At 41.0% G+C, this 20,960-nt stretch overlaps 1 protein-coding gene across 2 annotated transcripts in view; it reads right to left on the bottom strand.

Moving 5' to 3' along the window:
- Nucleotides 1-20,960, bottom strand: part of LOC124159504 (carbohydrate-responsive element-binding protein) — a 117,909-nt gene that overhangs the window by 83,153 nt on the left and 13,796 nt on the right. Inside the window, exon 1 of one of the 2 annotated variants that reach the window (XM_046535358.1) lies at nucleotides 15,747-15,824. The exons of the other annotated variant lie outside the window; for it this stretch is intronic. The gene's annotated coding sequence lies outside the window, so the exon portion shown is untranslated. Of the gene's footprint in view, nucleotides 1-15,746; nucleotides 15,825-20,960 lie in introns of those variants that run through there. 2 annotated transcript variants of the gene reach the window in all.

Genomic DNA, 20,960 nt, shown 5'->3' with positions numbered 1-20,960 from the left:
TTAGTAAAATCAATCAAACTAAGTAAAATGGGTTAAACTTAAAAATTTCTCTGAGCTCTGGAGGGGGGGTTTATCCCCCAAACCCTCCCTCGCTGCGCCACTGGTGGCAGCTATCACCGTGTTTTCTAATTTCAAAATAATGAGCAAATGGCTACAAGGGGAAGATTTGTAGGTTCGCCGTCATTAAACTTTCCCCGGAACCTGGTCTAATATTTTAATGATTCGCAATTTCAGGTGACCGACCCCATCGCTGAGAGAAAAGATTTCGAGATTTTCTCGAGATTGTTATGTGCTAAGGAACACTTTCCCCCTACCTGCCTTTCCATTTATTTTGCATGAGTAGATTCTAAAATACTTTACAAAATTTTCTGCCACGGGAGGCTATTTAATGCTCATTATTGTACTTTATTTAAGGAAATAAATCCTCTACCTTTAAAGCACACTTTCGCTTATGAACTTTACGACCTACGAGGTAATTAGTACGCCAAGTTTCAACTTCCTAGCCCCTCCCACAAAAATAAACGTTTTTGAAGTTTTGGTCAGTTTTTTTCGATTTAAGCCCACTGTGCGTAGGCGCTACTACAAAGCATCACACGCAACGAAGCCCAAGAAAAGGTTGGGACAGCCAGTAAAATCGGCAAAAGAAGACAGCATCCAACAGGTCCACGCCATCCGGTTCGATGATGCCAAGATCTTGACGCGATCCACAGAATATTGGGATAGGGTCTTCAAGGGAGCCATTGAAATTCGACTGGATCGTCAAAAATTTCAATCGTGACACAGGCTATGCCATTAACACACCATTTGGGGAAACCCGTTTTGAATTTTTTTAAATCAAAGGTTCACCCCTTTCAACGTATTGGCAGTCAAGATGCCAGTCCACAGAGGCGACCAATCGAGTGGCACCCTACTTCCAGGCAGGGGTATCTAAGGCGATCGGAATCCTCAGCCCATATGACACTCACCTGCCCTGAGCATAGAAGTCATGCATGCCCGAGTCGAGCAGTGAAATGTTGGCCATAGTGTGCAGGAAGAGTTCTCGGGTTTCCAGCCGGGTCCAACGGTTTTTCAACACCGACGTTTCGAGGGCGAAGTCTGCCATCGTCTTCAGGGTGAATGACCCTGAAGACGATGGCAGACTTTGCCCTCGAAACGTCGCTGCTGAAAAACCCTTGGACCCGGCTAGAAACCCGAGAACTCTTCCTCCAGCCTATTCGCCGGGAAAACCTTAGATCCTTCGTTGGCCATAGTGGATGCAAACCGGCGGAGAATGCGAAAATAATTCCTTCAAATTTTTCGCCGGAAAAGCTTACGATCTTTATTTAAAAGCCCAAGAAACGTTTTCACAAAAGAAATCAATGTTTACGGAGGGAGTTCATGAGTGGACAGTTTCGACTTCCTCGGTAACAACTGCTGCGAAGAGCACTTCTCAAAATTTTAAAAAGTTCACACCACTCCCTTGGTGAAGCACTGTTTACTCTCGGTGACTGCTGATTCTGCGTGTATACGTCACTTATTACGCATCAGAGAAGTGGATGTTAAGGCCCAACCACCACCTGCAATCCAATGAGCGATTCACACGGCTGGAGGCAAAGAACGGCCGCAATGACAACAACCTTGGGTGGCAACAACAAACGAAAATGTTTTCCCCGGAATTAAAAATACAATCATACATCGAAACACACGAGTTAAGCGTAGCAATGTCAACGATCCAACGCTTGACTCACAACCACAAACAAGCACAACGCCAAAGCTGATGTATTACAAGACAAACACTACAATTTTTTTCTAGTCAGAGTATTCATTCAATGTCACCATTGTTTGAAACAAACATAAGGATTTTGCTCCTAAAAATATAAAAGGTACTTCATTTCGTAAAAATACGGAGTTTAAAAACATTAAATAAATAAATATTGAACATTCATTTGTGTACTACACACATGAATACATTTTTCAATAAAAGTTTACAAAGTGTTTATCACAATAGCGAAATTTCCCCACCCCCATTCTCTACTAATTTTGAAACTTAATTATTATAATTTACCGAATCATTCAAATCCTAGCCTATAATATTTTACGGCGGCAAGAGAGAACTCCTCTTCAAAAACCGATAACATAGACTTTTGACCGAATTCAAATTATTTCACAAATAACCATTCAACGAAGGATCTTCCACGACTTAAGTAACGAGTCAAGCATGGGAAGAGCACTGAAGAGTGCACGCCATGCTGCGGCTGTTGAGAAAGACCTTCGACATTCTCATTGCATTTGCCAACGAGAAGACTGAAGAATAATGCAGAGGTCTCACTCTGACAAGAGCGTAGAACATATTCCACTGAAAAAAATCATTCATTAATGCATCGATCTTCAAACGCCGACTGAATTATAAGCACGATCAAAGTTTCCTGAATGCAGAGAATTCGGAGAGAAAATCGCAAAGTAAATCCGCGCAAGTGGGAAGGAATGTCATTCTCAGACTTGGCGGTTAAGTGCCTCGAATTGCCAACATACCAACTCGCAGTGGATCACGGGTAAGAATAAGTCCATGGTCAGAATAGAACCGTGTGCGGACTTCAGCGACCACTCAATGAAATGTTTGGCGTGCACGTCATGGCATGTGCCACAATCCCATTGCTATCACGTGGCGAGAGTAAAGTTGGATTTACACTGGCAATGTTTAGTGCAAGTTTCCTCCTGCAAGAGACCTTCGAAGTGTGTTGCTTTAAGATCTCTGCGTGAGGGATTACGGACAGAACGAAGAGTTTTAGCATTTATGTTAAATTGAAGCAGAAAATATAAAGTGGTAAGAGGAATAAACTGTGGTCAAGGAAAAAAACTCTGGCAAAGGAGTCCCAAAAGAAAAGTAGACATTGAGACTCCCATAGCTAGCGATAACTCAAACCAGTGACCACTGGTCAGAATAATTTCTTGGGGATTATTTTATAGATATGCGACACGTTTAAGCTTCATCCGCCATAATGAGATACCATCAACGGCAAGTTCGCCAATTAATAAATTACAAAGTTGCACTACACCTCACCCAATACTATAAAACCGAGCCTTCCTACATCCCTTTTGACAATTGAATGTTCTGGAATAATTAGATCAATTAACCAATGAGAGAATGTGCAGTCATTCAAGTAAGAGATTGATAATAATTGCAAGTGGGAAATTCCTCAGAAAAAAATCCCTAATGAACGCAAAAACATGCATTTAGTGGAATTTCTGACTTTTGCACACAAAAACCAGCAATGGACAAAATATGCACTTATTTGAATCCACAAACACTAAGAAAAGAGCCAAAAATGCTACGACGAAAAGTAAATATCGAGAAATGGTTAGAAATTAACAAAAAAAACGAGTAGTTCACGCGACTTTAATAAAATATCGATCTCTTCCTCCGTAACAATTATACTTTGCCGCTCATTAATGATTAAAAATGGCGAATTCCTCCTGATTCATTGAATTATCGAAAAAGAGAAAATTAAAATTGAAAATCTTCTTTCATAATCGAACACGGGACATTCGAGGATTCCCATTTGCATTTGCCTACTGCCCTACCAATCCGATCACGGTAGAGATTCGAAAAACGTTCGAAGATAATCATTTTCCGGATTTTATTTTCTACCACATACTTCGTTATCCGACAGATCGTCATGGCTACACCAGCCATAGTAATGCCAGTGACGAGACGGGGATGGGTGAACGTCATTTTATAGGTCTACCTCATTTAAAAGAAAAGTAATCTTTGATCTATCAATATATTGTTACCTTTGATCACGCGCTTAGAGGAAAGTGATAACGCAAAAACAATTATTCATACACAATAAAATTTGAAAGTAACCCGCCTGACAAAATCAACAAACGCAAATAACAAACAAGAAGAGGCTATCAACACTGCGAAACCCTACAAGAGTGTTGGGGGGACGTTATTCTCAATTTCCGCCACAAAATGTCCCTCCGATTCATATAAAGACCACGGGACTAATGGAGTTGGAGCCCTTAAAGGCAAATCTCAGATCACGGAACGGATTAAAACTGATACATCGCCAGGACGATACCTACGCATCACCACAAAGACGTGAGAAGGCGAGCATAGAGGGTATAGGCTTTCGTTTGAGGTGAGGAACACCACAAAGCCGCGGGCAAGACGCTTGGCCGATCATCGCCGTGCGGTGGCGGAAAAGAAGGGGAAGGAGGTGGCAATGAGCGCGCATCACCATCTCAAAGCTTTAATTTATAAACACGGCACGGCAACCCGTTGCATTCGCAATATCTTCACTGCACGCACAGATAAATGCTAATGGCTGCCCTTTTAATGGTTTCAAGTATATCACCCCCTGCCAAACACCCTAGAGGTGGCTCGCAGGGTATTAAGTAGATGTTAAGTAGAAGTATGCGTTAAGTATATTTTGCCCAAGAATGCCAAAACTTGATTGAGTAGCGGGGAATCCGAGAACCAAAGTAGATTCAAAGAAAAAGAAATGAAGGCCCCAAGATAATATATTACGGACATCATTGAGGAGTCAAAAATTACTTTAAGTTGCCGCGTACTAATTGAATGAAATTAAAATCCCCGAGGTCGCACTCTTTCGTGGGAAAGTCAAGGATCTTGGCCAATACGATTTAATTGCGTGGAAGGAGGGCTAAAAAAGATGGAAATGTGCAAAATACAGTACGATTTAATGGAAAACTACAGGGAACAGAAACAAATGTCAGCTCACTCACTCACTCACTCAGCGAGCACCTTCGTCCCTCCCCACCCCCGACCACAAGGAACGAATTTCCGCCTCAGTCTCAAGCAGTCCGGTTAGTGAGGTTTTCACCAACGCCAATTACGACACGCGTAATAATAAAAAATACTACAAAAAGCAAAAGAATAATAAAACACACGCTCATTAACACACACTTAAATAAAAGCACAATTCGCAATAATAATAATAATTCGCGCTGCCATCATTTTAACCAATTTAATTTCCTCAAGTAGAGAAATGGATAAATAAAATATTCAAAATATTATAAAATTTGAAAATGGCTTATATAGTCTTTATTCACAAGTAATATCATTGATCAGAATGAAAAATCATTAAAAACACCTTTATCGAGTACGTTTCGTCGGGAAGAATAATACAAAAATACCATCGACCGACTATTATTCTTTCCATTTCTTAACGTTTGCATGTATTTTACGACATTATTACTACATATGGCCACATACCATCATTTCCATATATTCTCCAAGGAACTCAGGTTCGCGTCTAATTTTTTTTAGTAATGAATGTATTTTTTATTGGCACGGGTGTGGTCACTGGCGTAAGTGAAAAATTCGCAAACCTGAGTGCAAGCGTGTCAGATTTCTATGAGGGTGTTTTTATCATTACTCTTAGTGACTGATGGGGCTAAAGAAGTAAGATCGATTATAACAATTGAAGTATTGAAAAAAACTTTACTACGGTCAGGGTTCCCGAGACGTACCAAGAGCAAAGCCGAACTCCGTTCAATTAGGTTAAAATTCCACATCCTGAACATGATATAAACCCTAAAGTATGGACCAATCAAATAAAAAGCGAACACTTATTTAACAGAATTTGGCAGTATGTACCATGGAAGTGACAAAAACGATAGGTACTTTCAATGATGGAATGAAATTTTGACAAAAAAATGAAGTGCAAGTCAGGAAATAAACTGCAAATCATTTAAAAAAATATGCTTCTCACGGGCAACAATACATGAACACCCACAGCCTCCTTCAAAAGTTTAAACTAAAGAGCAACTAGGATATCGGCAACTCTTCATGAGCGATACAAGCACTTATAGAATAGCAAATATCTCCCGCCGGGGAAAATGTCAGCGTTTTCTTTTTTCCGATAGGCAATAAGAGTACATTTTGTACAGAAAAGTGCCAGGGACAACAGCACCGTTGGAAAAAATTTTCAGTAACTAAAATACATATTCAGTATTCAGAAATGTTTTTAAGTTAAATAATATTCGTTTTCATTCACTAAAATTCACCCTAAACCACTTATTTTCCAAAGAATTTGTTTCGCGAAATTATCGAAACGAGAAATTTTAATAACGAATGGACAGACCTCTAATTGTAAAAAAGGATAGAAAACATCGTTTAATGATAGTTAAAGTAGAAGCTTCACGGATAATAGAAATTTTCGTTGGTGCTTCAGCATTCAGCAGCTTCAGTTTTACAATATAAGAACAGGGATTACTATATCCTAGACTTTTTGTCAAATATTCCCAATATTTCCAATGTTAACATACATGTACTACATCAATTATGCATCTCGTCAAAATCGTACTAATTTGACATAAAGTTTCATTATTAGAATAAACAACACTACAGCTATTAAACTCTCGAATTAATACGATTCAATTTAAATCTAAGCCTACTTAGAAGGAGAACGACTCCGTCCTTTGATGAATACTCGCACTTTGGAGTTAAATAGAAACTGATAATCATCTGGACCCTCAGCCGCTTAAGATCCTCATGATCACTTTTTATGGTCAATTTGGTCGGATTCAGCTTTCCATGAATCATTTGCTTCAAGTAAATGGAATAAGACTCCACTAATAAGAAATGTAATCTAAGCAATGGTTATGGAATAATATATATACGAACAAAAATTGTACTACTAAAAACATAGACACACGTAAAAAAGGGACACTCACAAAAAAAAAAAAACGTTCAGACGTTTTTTTTTTTGTGAGTGTCCCTTTTTTTACGTGTGTCTATGTTTTTAGTAGTACAATTTTTGTTCGTTCGCCTCGATCGGCCACATACTTATATTAAGGCAGCAAAATATGTTGAGATATTCCGAAATTCACTTCAAATCAAGAGCCATGAAACTAAAATCAAAGGTTTAAATGGTGTAAGGAACTTAGCATAGAAATTCTGATAATACTAATCAATTACTATAATTCCTTACGAGAAAAGTAAAAATACATGATCGCAAGGCTATGAACGAGTAGCAGAAGCTTAGAGATTCCCCATACAGGAAAGAAGAAGATATTTTGGACCATGAAAAAAACTTAGATCAAATACCTGAGTGGAAGTATTACAGGCAACAACCAGAAGCATCTCGAGGTACATTTTGTACTCAGGTGTCATAAGTATTGCTTACCTGAAAAATGAAAAAAGACAATTTTAAATGCCATTTCAAAGCGATGTCTAACAAAATAATACAAAATGTATATACGAAAAGATTTACTAATTATATTTCAACAATCATTATGTGTATAGAAAGGACACAGAAGCATTTCAATTTTGCTGGCTCTATTTTTCAATTGCAACGTCCCTCAAGACGATTGAAAAAACTTAACCTAAATATATAATTTTATTATTACTATCAATGACCCAGAATATGAGGCCTATCAATGATATCGTTCGTATTTACACAAACGATAAGGGAGTGAGGTAAAACTCACCAGCCCAACGTGAATAGGAAAGAAAGACATATTTCGTTTAACCTGAATACATTGCTTTATTTGGTATTTTTTTGGGCGAGCAAAGCGACAGTCCGACAGAAATACAAAATTACGTAGGCATGTCCTTTATAAACTTTTTGGGTATAAAAATGGCAAGGAATGAGATCATTTGACCGATAAGAGAAAAAGACGTTCTGGCACGAAAAGTCGCTAAAAAAGCTACAACCTCCACCACACCCTTTCTTGCATTTCCGAGATAACATCCGTAGCAAGCTTTGTGGGGCAGGGTCCAAGTCGGTGGTGATTGGAGCTAGTCCGTTTACCATCATTCTCCATCCCCAATCGGTGCATTTTTCCTTCAGTCCCATCCATTACTGACGCTGATCGTAAGTACTGTAGGAGTGGTAATTTGCATCCGCAGTGGATGGAGTTAGAACATACAGCCACAAGATTCCTCTCTCCCAGCTTGCCAATTCCCTTGACTTGATAAAACGAAAATAAATCGGTCGGTTCGAAAGTTAATTTTTAGACCTAAATATGCAGCCACAAGTCACCTCTCTCCCAGCTGTGGCAATTCCCTCTTTAGTAGCTGCATCGAGGAATATATTAACCTCACAACAAAACTTTGTTTTCCCCGTCAGAAAGGGGCATATCACGAGTCACACCCCCATAACGCTTTGAGAAACCGCGATAATCCTCAGGGGCATTAGGCTTTTCCGATAGCGAATGAGATACTGGAGTAGCTGACGAAAGCATTCTCACCACTATAACTTTTTGAAGGAAAGACTGGTAATGTTCGATCCCAAACCAACCAACCAGTTATAGAGAGAAAAACGTTTGTGTCTTAGAACCACGGTTTCAAAAAAGTTTTTCTGACTCGGACACCACATTGTCAACGTTGCTCAAGAAATTATTAGACAGTACATAATCAGTGGCCGCATTCACATGTGAGCCAATATCATCCAAACTTATCCCAGCTGCAGACTTTACTAATCTCAACTTTTCTTACTTGTGATCATATTTTCTGTTCTCGTAGCATTTTCTTAAACGTTGCATTAAGTTAACTTTTCACTGTTATCAAGTCCGGAGCGTGCCCATACTCAGCCTAATCCATTAGCTGGTCCAACGAGAAATGGCAGTCCTCCTTTTTCGTTAGGAATGAGTAAATCCACTTCATGGAGTCATGTATGCAGCATTATTTTTGGTCGCCCTCTACACAAGGAACCTTCAGATATATATATTATGCCCACACAGAAAACACATTATTCCTATATCCGATCCACATCTAGATCATCAAACCAATGGCTGCGCTTTCGGGAGCGCATCTCGTCCAAGGCGAACTGAGAATGCATCATTTCTTTCTGCCGTGTACCCCATCCGGCATACGTCGTGAATGGTGAATTCATTCCTTCGCTGGAGAAGAGCTCGATGCCGAAGAAGGGAATCACAGTCGTTTCATACTTGATTAATTTTAAATTCCATACTCGCGTCAAGTTGTGAGGCAATGCCTCGTTTTTCAACAACAACCGATGAGTCTTCATGCAGCGAAATGTAGCATATAAAACAATCATCGTGAGCTGCAGACGTTTTCTAGCAGGTCACTGTGTTGACCCAATCAATTTCCGCGTACACAAGGTAACGACTGACTCCACAGAAAAACTGACGAAATAACAACTGCGGATTTGGGTTTAAGGATGTAGGAGAAGGGACCAAGAAAGAAAACTCATCCCACAACTTTCTCTTTGCCAAAACCCTTTTCATTCCCATTTCCCCTCTTCCCATTCAAATAGTCACAACTTTGTTATCACACTGGTGAATTTCTCCCCCCTAGTCCTACCGTACCCCTCCCCCAACGCGGACTAAATCACCCCGTCTCATTGCCAGAATGTGATTGATGCTAGAGGACGCCCAGACGCAGGGCCTAGGTCAACTTCCTCTTTGAGAGGTCTTTCACCCACCACTTTCACATTTACACTCCTTTCGTTTCAGAGAAGTGATGCTGGTATTGCCAACTTGATTTTTTCAATGTAAATAGGAATAAAATCCCGTAATCATTCATGAATTTTTCCTTAATGTAGACCAAAATAACATTTTCGTTTAATAGTCGTTTCTACTTTAAGGCGAAAGGTGATTGCCCCGTTAAATTATTTTCCTAATTTTAGTGATAAGTACGATATTATCGACGTGAAACCTTAGCTTATGCATAAGAGTCACCGTATTTTTTCTTTCAAGCTTATCTAAATTGACATACAGGGTGGTCTCCAAAAGTAGTAGGACTGATTAAAAAAAAATTATTTATTGAACATTTTGATACATCGACTCAATACTCTTCAAAATAGGCCCCTTGGGCATCCACACACTTCTTGTAGCGAGTCTTCCAGGTCGTGAAGGCCTTCCGGAAGTCGTCCTCCGGGATGCTGTTCAGCACCCTCGTCGTCGCCGCTTGGACCGCTTCCACCTCATCAAAACGATGCCCCTTGAGATGCCTCTTGATCCTGGGGAACAGGAAGAAGTCCTGTGGTGCCACATCAGGGATGTAGGGGGGTTGAGGCAACGTGGAAACGCCGAATTTGGCCAAGGGATCCCTCACAACGTGAGGGATCCCACGCGACGTGGCACTGTGCATTGTCGTGGTGGAGCTTCCAATTCTCTACCAGGTCTGGTCGCACGCGTGTGATCCGATTTCGCAGCCATGTGAGCACTTCCACGTAAAATCTTGCATTTACAGTATGTCCAGGAGGTACAAACTCCTTATGGACAATTTCACGACAGTCAAAAAATGCAATCAACATCGATTTCACTTTCATTTTCGAGATTGACGGATGCCCGGCACGTTGGTCGTCCTCGACGACCTCCCTGCCCTCCCGAAACAACTTGTGCCACTCAAATGTCGAGGAACGGCTCATGGTATCTTCCGTGAAGGCCAGCGTAAGCATTTTCTTGGTTTCAGTTGCCGAGTTTGTAGCAAAACTTGATGACATACCGCTGCTCTAAATTTTGCTCCATCGCAACCAACGACGAGGCGTCAAAACAGGAGGTCACGAAAACAGTAGTCCACACTCAACGAATGCACACAGGCGAATGCCACACATCAAAATCTGTTCCCAAGGCTCCCCCCCCACAACATCCGGTATTGCAGACCCCCCTCAATCTTTCTGCCCTTGCGGAAAAAAAACAGTCCTACTACTTCTGGATACCACCCTGTAAATTGTAAATTGTAAGTTTTACATGTTGTAATTAATTGAAAACATTATTTTTGGAAAAAAGTCACAAAAACAGAATTCAAGCCAAGTTACCAGTCTTATGCGACTTTTAAAGCCAAGATATATGCAGGTGTAAAGTAATAAATCAAATAATAATAATAATGACAAAAACACGACGCGTCGGAGGGCGTCGCCACCATTTGGGAACTAGAACTACTCATCGCCTCAGCGAGAGAAAGGGGGAGACTGCGAAAGCACGGGAGGGAAAGGGGCGCGGTGGGGATTGAGTGTGTTCTCTGGGTGTTTGGGAACTTTGCCTTCCTAGCAGCGAGGCACTGGAGATAATACGGAAAGGATACATTCAAACACCAAAAAAATTGCAAAATTTTCGCAATTTTTTTGCCTCCACCCCTGGTCGCACAGGTCTTTAGGACTTTCAAATCTAGCATTTTAAAATAGGCACTAGTTCCAACAAATCAAATCTATATTTATGGATAAGGCCCCCCTTTTTAGTGTAGGCTTCCACAGGCCAATAGGGTGGACAAGGGTCCTTCGCTCTCAAGAGAAGATCCGTTAAATTGGCCACTGAACTGTGCATGGTGTCGATATTAAACCTCTTCAGAACCCTCGACAATTTTCCAGATACTAGAAACATATATGTCATAAGCGCTACGTTAATACGTTAGTGTTTTTACAGATATATTGATGACATAGCCTCATGAACTGGACGCTCAAGCATAAATCTTTGATCATACGAACAACCAGCACCAATATCCAATTTACGACAGAAACGGAGAACAAAAGCATAATCGCCTTTCTCGATGTTCTGATCTAAAAGATGGAAAATGGCGAACTTTGGTACAGCGTTTACTGAAAACCGACAAATACGAATGCTACCTGAACGGCCTTAGTCAATATCACCCCTCTCAGCGCGGATCGGTCTTATCGGCTGCCGCAGACAAAGTAAACCATGAATACATCGGAAATTTTTTTCATGCTTCAGGGGTAGGTATACCAAAATAATAAATAATTGAAAATAGGACACTCCAGGGGCGGATCCAGGATTTCTTTCTGGGGGGGGGGGGTGGCACCTCGTAATACAAAACGAACTCATTGATAATGGGACCGTATTAAAAATCTTGCATATTTTTTAAGGGTCTGGGGGGGGGGGACTCGTGCCCCCGTCCCCCCTAGATCCGCCTATGGGACACTCCATAAACGCGAGACATTTAGAAATCTAATTCCCGTTATTTCCTTAACGTATCCCTTACATTGCTCAAAGTCAATTTCCGACGCCGAAAATCTTCCTATGGCATCGAAACCACCTTCAAAAGATCTTTTGACGGAAAACATACGTAGAGGGAAAAATTCTTTGGCCATCAAGAGGTCCTCTTAAGATTACAAGGATTTCGGATTCAGAGGAACACACTAAACCAACAGCCACATCCGTTTTGCCATACTTTCCACGGCGCCTGGAAAAATTTCGAGAGTTCTGAAGTGACTTAATAACGGCACCATTCACAGATCAACGACCAATATAAATGTTTATGCGAACGTGGCGAGGTCTATGTGGGATAGGCATCGAACGATTAAAACTCAAATGTAGGAGCACTGAAGGCATTTTCGACCTTGAAAGCTGCAGAAATCGGCGATGGTTGAACCATGTGTCTGCACCATCGGATTCATTGCGACGATGGGAGTTTTCTCTGGCGCATGGGAAATTTGTGGGATCGCTTCACGAGGGATGGAATTAATAATGGAGAGGAGGAGCTTGAACCAAGATTCAGGCTTTACCATCAGTAGCTCCAGGAATGCTGAAGAAAAGAATACCGATGGACAGAGCGAAGCCAACGGTCAGCGGCCGAAGAAGAATGGCCAACCGGCTATTCTTCTGAGTCGCAGTAGTAGCCAATCAGAGAGCTCCATTTCAATCTCGCGCGCTTGCGGCAGACGTGTTTGTTTTGGTTACCGTAGCGAGGGAAGTTCAAGAAGGTTGTAAGATAACGCTGAGATAATTTCGGATTTTTAAAGTGAAGATGGAAGCCCAGCATATTAGATATTGGACCCGAGTACACAGGTGAGTAATAATGAAGTACGTTTTAACATATTTTAGGAACAATTTCAACAATTGCTGCTCTCTATCCATTCTTTGGGCTTTCGTAAACAAACAAGCCACAAGCAGAAACGTTCATACGTGCGCATGCGCGACCGTGGCGTCGGCCGCAGTGTGTGACGGGGTGCAGCCACAGCCGAAATCGCCGTCGCAGTCGCTAGTGTGATACGGCCTTAAGTTCAAGGGTCAACCGTCCTCCAGTCCAACAGTCGGAGCTAGACCAATCCCCAACCACCAGCGTCCATATAAAGTCTGTGGACAATCTAGATTGTAGACATTTGCCTTGAGGATAGGTAACGAGTCACTACCAGGAACGTCGGCAACATTAAATACACTAACTCACACGGGGTAGAAACCGAGAAGACGTTCACAACTGCTATTATATAGCACGCCTCGGTAGCTTAACTGGCTAAAGCACTCGACCGGATATCGGGGGATCCGGGTTCGAATCCCGGTCAAGGCGGATGATTTTTCTCCCTGTGGATCTTTCGCACGTTTGTGTATTGCGGGTGACTCCTGTATAAGTTATCACTGTGGCTAGTCCCGGTATACTTTAAACTAGTCAAGAGCGAACACCTCTATGTGTTCTATGCCCGGGCCTGCTCTCCGGCTGTGGCGCTGTGCGCACGATTTGGACTGCTTGTGGCATCATATGCTCAGCAGTCCAGCAATACCTTGTCCGGTAGTGTCCGAAAATATCCACAGGGAAGAATGACGCCTCGGTAGCTTAACTGGCTAAAGCACTCGACCGGAAATCGGGGGATCCAGGTTCGAATCTCGGTCAAGGCGGATGATTTTTTCCTTGTGGATCTTTCGCACGCTATTATATATCTTTAAATTCTTTTCCTCCCTCGATAATTATCACACCGAAATAGATAAGACATCAATTACTAAATTATTCCCGTCATTAGAATCATTTTTTATCATCACAGTAGAACTTTTAGGCTGCCTTCCTCGTTCGAGCAAAGATAAAATTTCAACACATACACGCGAAATTTCAGATTCAGGAAATGTGTAAAAATAATACCCGTAACGGATTACTTAAATCGTACCAATTCCATAATCATAGAAATGAACAAATAGGAGTTAGTGACCACAAGCACATCAACATACTACCCACAAGCGTCTCAATAGCCGTGTGGGGCGGAGGGTGTCAGGGTGTCAGGACGTCGGCCACTTGCATAAGTGCGCGTAGGAGTGATTTGACTACCGACTTCCACCAAACTTTTTTAAATGTCTAAAATGTTGGGGGGAAATGGAATTCCTACACCAATCCAAAAATATATATCACCTATTTCGAGGAGAACGATGGATGTTCACAAGGATACAAAGAACTAATCCTATTTTAAACAAAAGTCTTAACGATTACGCTTCTATGAAGACGTTACAATGGCAGCATACTTGTGCTTCAAGAATTCCCATGAAAGCTTAATTCCATCTAGAGATAAATTCTTCCGCCAAGTAGGGCCTTTTTCGCATGAACAACAGGGATGGATGATTCCACTAACCAATAAAAATATCAAAACACGCCCGCCGCGGTGGATCTTGGCGGGCGCAAATTGAGACATGGCGTAGTACATACAATGCCATTCGAATGAAAAACAAATCAAGCAATTTCAAAATCGATACATGTCAAATTAGTCCAATCGAAGTACTTCACTTCCATTAGCGCTGGCTTGTTGGCTTGTTAGAGCGAATAGGAGCTATGGCAGAGCGGCACATAACTTCGCAGACTATGACCTCTTCACCTTCATGGGGAAGAAGTCCAAAACGAGGCGTCGGATGACGCAAACGTTGATTCGATTCCCGCAGCAAATCCGAGTAAACACAGCGAAGAGAAGACAAATGAACGACTCGATGCTACTTAAGACCACCAACGAGATAAGATAACGCTCTATAGGGGTGGAAAATGAATATTTCCTCATTTGTATAACCATCCGAGAGAGCATATGGCAAGTCCGCTACGACAAGATAGGCCCCAACTGGACTTTGACACCGAATCGATACGAAGACATGAGACGATTCTCAATTATCGATTATTAACTACCCTCCAAGATTAACGGCACTTCTGCAACAAATTAACATAAGTACAAAATTATATTCATGTAAGATACTGCTTTTGCAACAGTAATCTCATGAAACGCTTCCCCTTCGACAACAAAAAAAGAAACAATATGATATTCAAATAGAGCAAAAAAAACCTTCCTTAGCAATCCTATTCTACCGATATATATCGAATTACAACTAATTCCAAAAAACTTCTATTGCATCAGATTAAAGGACATTATTAAAATAATTAGTGCATTTTCTTCTTCAGTCCATCCATACATTTGATTCTAAGCGAATTCTCTCCAATTAAGCAAAGCAAAATGTAAACAACCATAGATCACGAATTTCTCCAATTGCTGCGGGGTTAATCATATAGGAATCAAAGAAGCTCACTAACATCATCAACCAGTAAAATCCAAATTAATTAATTACCCACACGATTACAGATAGGTAATATTATTCCTTGTGTCTTTCAAACCAACGTAAAGATATGACAAACATTCAATCTGTTGACCCAAAGCAAAATTAAAAAAAACGATTACGATGTTTTCTTACGCATAGATGGCAAAACCAACTCACACTCCTAAAACGATACCATGTGATTCATTCTGATTTTATCCTTTAAAAAATTGTATACAAAGCATCATAAATTCAAAAGAAGCCGATGAGAATAGTACACAAGCACTCAAATCATTCCAGCAAAATTTTTAATAAAATTTAATGAGTCATTTCAATTACATTGCATTAAGTTATAAATTACAATGGACTATTTACCTTAGGTTAAGAATATTCTGTCAATACCGCGTCAAATGATAGTAAACAATCGCTTTAAAAAATCGATTACAATTAACCTTGCCAATCGCTCCATGCGGAGAACCATCCTCAAATAATTGCAGCACAACAAAGACAATAAGCTAGCTGTGGTAATCATTGCCTAACATTACCTTTTCTATGGGCATAGCCATGCTATCTCCTCGCCGCAGTATCATCAGCGAGAGAATTCTTTAAACGAGAAGAGCAGACCACTTGCGATATGGCGGGCCATGCACCGAGGGCGGTCTTACGTAAGTGAAGATCGAAGATGTTGCCGCAGCCGAGCGCGAGTCTCGCGGGGACGGAGAGGCGAAGTGCGCGAATACCGAAGCAAGTCTCACTCGACCTTCCCCCTCAGCTTCCAAAAAAACCGGAACCTAATCAAAGTCGCGTTCACACAAGGGGCACTGCGCATAAATTTCACCGACTGGATTTAGAATTGGGATCAGTAACCTGCGGCCTCCGAAAATTTAACTGGTCCGCTTTATAATGTTTTATTACAAGGTATTGGAAGATCTTTTGCATAGTTTATACTGCTAAGAGTGGCTTTAGCGGTGGAATGAGGTTCATTGGTGGTACTGGCTTCATGAAAGCACATATGACATACGTTGCCATCTCTGATGAATCGCAAGGGCCGCCAATCTATAAGCACCTTGAGCAATGGTTAATTGCCATAGGAATCAAGGAACCTGTATTCCTGGTATAGCCTGTATTATATAAAATGTAAAACGAGCCACAGCATAGCTGGCAATAAATTGTTTCTTCATGCCCAAATGTACTCGTGGAAACGTTCTTCATACAATGGGTACATAAGCCGAAGACAATAAATTATGCTTGGGTAAATAATGAGAACAAAATTATTCTTCGCTGGTAAAATCATGCATATCATCAAGATAATGAAAAAAGAACGATGCAACATAAACATAAAAAATGAAAATATTCCGACCCTGTACATGCATCGCTCATCAATATTTGGCTAACAACACAGCATGAGTCACACAATCATTTTCTCCATCTCTTTCGAGGGATAGCTGCAGCGATCCCTCGAAATTTCCCCAATGATGGCGGAAAAATGACTGTTTCGCCCAACATTTTCCGCGATGGCTCCAGGGATGGAAATCCTTTTTTCTATTATTCGGCACGTGAATTTCATGAAACTGAAACCATCGTTGGCACAATCCTTCAGCCAATCAGAACGCAAGGCCACTAACAACGATTGTAACGCCACTCTTGTGTTTCGTGGAATGACGGTGCAAATACGAAAAGTGACGGAATAAGTGACGCGAAAAGGGAATGACCATGTGATTCAAAACATGATGGGTCAAGCGATCACTCTTTTGATCCCTGAAAACCTATCGCTGGAGCTGTAACTCATCGGAACGGAAAAAATGAACGTGTGATTCAGGCTTAAAATAGTATTTTCTAAGAGTCTTCAGCGATGTAAATTCACAATGAATAATAAACCTGATCCCCAACATTAGCTAAGGCTGGAAGGGGGCGATGGAGTATGGGGTGATAATGATTTAAGGGCAGATGAACATTCGGAGCGATAATTGCATCATTGGATCTATGTACTTGAAGGTGGCTAGATAGCTTGGTTAGGCAGATAAAAAATACTTCTTGATTGTTCAGATTAGATGTTGTAAACGAGAGAATTCACCGACTCCGATATTCATCCCCCCGGGAAAAATAAAAGAAAACAAAAACATAATAACTCCTGTCCTTAGATAAGGATGTGAGCGACACTGCTAGCTAAGGTAGGGGATGGATGTTTCTGTCCGGCGGCACCCGATAGTACACGGGTGTGCAGCGCGAGCATCTCAAGGACTCTAGATTGAGTCTCTCTGACGTCACTGGGTCGCCAAGATAAGGAGGAGGGGGTCTGAGAGTAACGAGAACTGATGCGAGGTTAAGGATGACGGAGGGAACGCCGCGGCGTGGCCGAGACGCCAACAGCAAAAGTGGCGGCATGATCATCCGAATGGAAACGCAGAGAAAAGAAACAGACATTTAATGGAGGAGTTTTTTAGCCGAAGATAACAACACCACAATTTAATACTTAGAGCAGGAGAATTTCCTTCCCGTGGAATCAACAGCAATTAATCAACTTCGAAGTCTTACTCCTTACTGCACTCATACACCCTGTGAGAAATGGGATCTCAACAGAGAAATAAATGAGACAAAGCCCTTCTTTAAGTAATGCTTTCAATATTGAAACTTCCATCGATTAACAAAAATGATTATCAATATTTGGCGAAAAGCGAAAGTAGTTGGTGGTAGACAAGGTCAGGTATGATACAGCTACCACAGAATTGAGTAAAAAACACTGCCACTGATATGATAATGAAAATGAAATAGTCGTTCAAATAGCAAGATAATTCGGAGAAATTTCAACAAACCCTCAAACACTCAACGCTTCGGATAAGATCGCCACAAAAAAACCATTGTCATTGCAATAATTCATGAATATCGAGTATGAGAGAGAGCAGAAGGTGCACTATAGCATAAATTCATTCTAATTTAAAGCATAATGGCAAGGTTTGCATTGAAGCCTGCTCTTCTTGCATCGAAAATATTGCCTCCCCCCGCTAAATGAAAAATACGAAAGTGCTGGAATACGAAAATAAGGAAGCACTGCCAAGGCTGATCGCGGCAAGCTCAGTGGCGTAACTATGATGAGGGGGATAGATCCCCCCAAAGCCTCATAGAAATATAAAAAAATATTAAAAACTATTGTCTAGTTTTAACATTAAATAACCGTGTCTGCTTAAAGATAATTTTTAGTGCGAAAATTATGTGAAATGTATTTCCAGGCATGTTATTTTTCAAACATTTTCCCCAACGGAGGTGGGGGATCGCCACCCCAGGCTATCCCATTCCCCCAAAGCATAGACCTAGTTACGCCATTGGGAAAGCTGATGAGAAAATATGAGAAGTGAAGACGCTTGAGCAGAAATTTATGTAAAAGTAACTATGACGATAAAAACGATGGGACACATCCACCACTAGATCAATTCAAAGCTGCACAGTAAACTTAGGTAAACTACTGACACCGTAAGAAAAAAGGTAGTGAAGAAGAGGGTGAGCAGGTAAGAAAATTAAAACAACGATAAAACTTAAAGAGGATAAATGCTAAAAATGACACTATTATGTTCACAAACAAAGGTGTCGACAAATTCAGGAAGCATAACAATGAATTTTTCGATACCTAAAGTTCGCATTCAGTTGATTGAACTTTCACTTATGATATCAAGTTAATGGATACTATTTTTTCATTTACGCCGTTAACGACTCAAGATTAGCAACTAGTCTAGCACCTCTGATCACACACCCATTCATTTCTGATGTTGAGGTATTAGTTTATCAAACGCAACCAAACCACATGTTCAAACACAGTGACAAATGCATGACCGAATACCCTGAATCACACAAAACATATTTTTACCGCAATTTTTTCAAAATTTTCAACAGGGGATGAATACATAAAAGAAAATACAATCTCAGTTGCGAGATTTCCAATGTGTTCTGAGAGTTTTAGCAGAACTATGGGCAATCTATAATTGTTTTACTTACGTTAGCAACCGTAGTCTCCCAATGCACGTCGGGAGGATATAGGAGGGACAAAGGATCGTACAAAAAACTTACTAAAGAATTGATCGCTATTTATACGCTACAACATCTATCCAAACCCCGGAACTTGTGATTGACGTCACCACCAAATTGAGTTTCAGCCAATCAACGTCCTCTGACTGACCATAGAAATCCTTCCTGCCTGTATCTCCCAAGGTAATATTACATGATATTTTTCTATTGTAAAAGTTGGTGCGCATCCTGTAAAAGTTCAGAACACCTAGCGCGAAAATTATTCAGAGAAAACATCATTTGCATTGATAGGGAGTCGAACCCGAATCCCCCTAATACACGCTAGGGGCTCTCCCAGTAGTTCAAGACCGGCTTATTTCTCTGCTAAGGGGCTTAAGGGAACGGAAGTTGGTTAACAAAGGGTAGCCAAAAATCAGCATGTTTGTTTACATAGGTGTGCAGAGTCATGGGGCAAAATCCATAGCTTGGAACGATAGAGCGTGCGTAAAGCAATGAAAAAATTCAAGGAAACAAGCGCGGCCGACTTTTCTGCGAAGGAAAAGAGAATGTTTTGGCAGCTTACGATAGAGCACCGAGCGCAAATCCGAGAGATAAGGGATCGAATTCGACATTTCCGAGCACTTTCGGATGACCCCGCAAAATTACGCAGCTGCCTATTCTGCGGTTATCTCCCAGAAAACGATTCGGCTAGAGCTACAACTTTAACGAAAATAACACATGGTCCCTAAAATGGAAATGACACGTGACAATAACAGTAATGATGACAGTTACACCTAGTAACTTGAAGCGTTATTCTGTTATGAAAAATGTATGAGTGCGGCCTATTCCATATCTGGTACAACATTGGTCGCAATCTTGAATATCTCACTTCCTGTTTATTATTCAGCAAGGAAAGATCGATTTTCCGGTTAAGCATTATCAAATGAGTAGAGAAAGACTGATTTCCAATTTAATACGAAATGTCTCCAAATTTACTAATTCTGAACTAAAAAGGTATTATCGCTGCCGGGAGCACAGGGTGGCTGTTAGCGGGGCGTCATTTTCGTCTCAATCAATTTCCCGCCCGGAAGCAACCGAGAAAACGTGCGCGCATTGGAAAATTCGGATTAAAAATGAAGCACACCTCTCGAAAGATAACCCAGAAACGTCAAGAGCCATAAATACGTATTAAAATTTTCCTCATGTCCCTTCCATAGCCTAAATCATGTGAAGGTGCCTAATTTCGCCACTGCTTCATTTCTGTACTTCCCCAGTTAGGTCCTTCTTCTTTCTATGCAACTATTCCAATTATTCCCCGATATCATCAACTCCCACCACCTCCCTCACTGTCTCATTCCTAATCCATTCTATTTTTGATTTTCCCATCATTAGCATTATCACTGACTCATACTTTTTCTTTTCGAGGGGCTTCTTAGTAAGCCAGGTTACACTGCCTTGTGACAATGTTGGCCGCACAACGTTTTTATATACTTTTCTTTGATTCTTTGATCCCGTCTCCAATCCTCCGATCACAAAAAACCTGACTCTGTTTTTCCAGTTTATCCACCCTATTTGAAGTCTGTATTTCGCCTCTCTTTAATGCCCACCATTCTCAGACAGATAGGAGCAATGATATTAAAATTCCCTGCTCCGCTCAACCTCTCTTGAAATATTTCCACATCCCTGATATTGTCTTTTCCTTTATACTTCAATCGCTGCCCTCGATTTTTCCAGTTTTTCGTGGAATTCCTATCTATTTTTCC

Source organism: Ischnura elegans, chromosome 5, assembly GCF_921293095.1.
Source record: "Ischnura elegans chromosome 5, ioIscEleg1.1, whole genome shotgun sequence".
Taxonomy (NCBI): Eukaryota; Metazoa; Arthropoda; class Insecta; order Odonata; family Coenagrionidae; genus Ischnura; species Ischnura elegans.
Note: the sequence above shows the minus strand (reverse complement) of the source record. Positions and strands in the feature narration are given on the sequence as shown.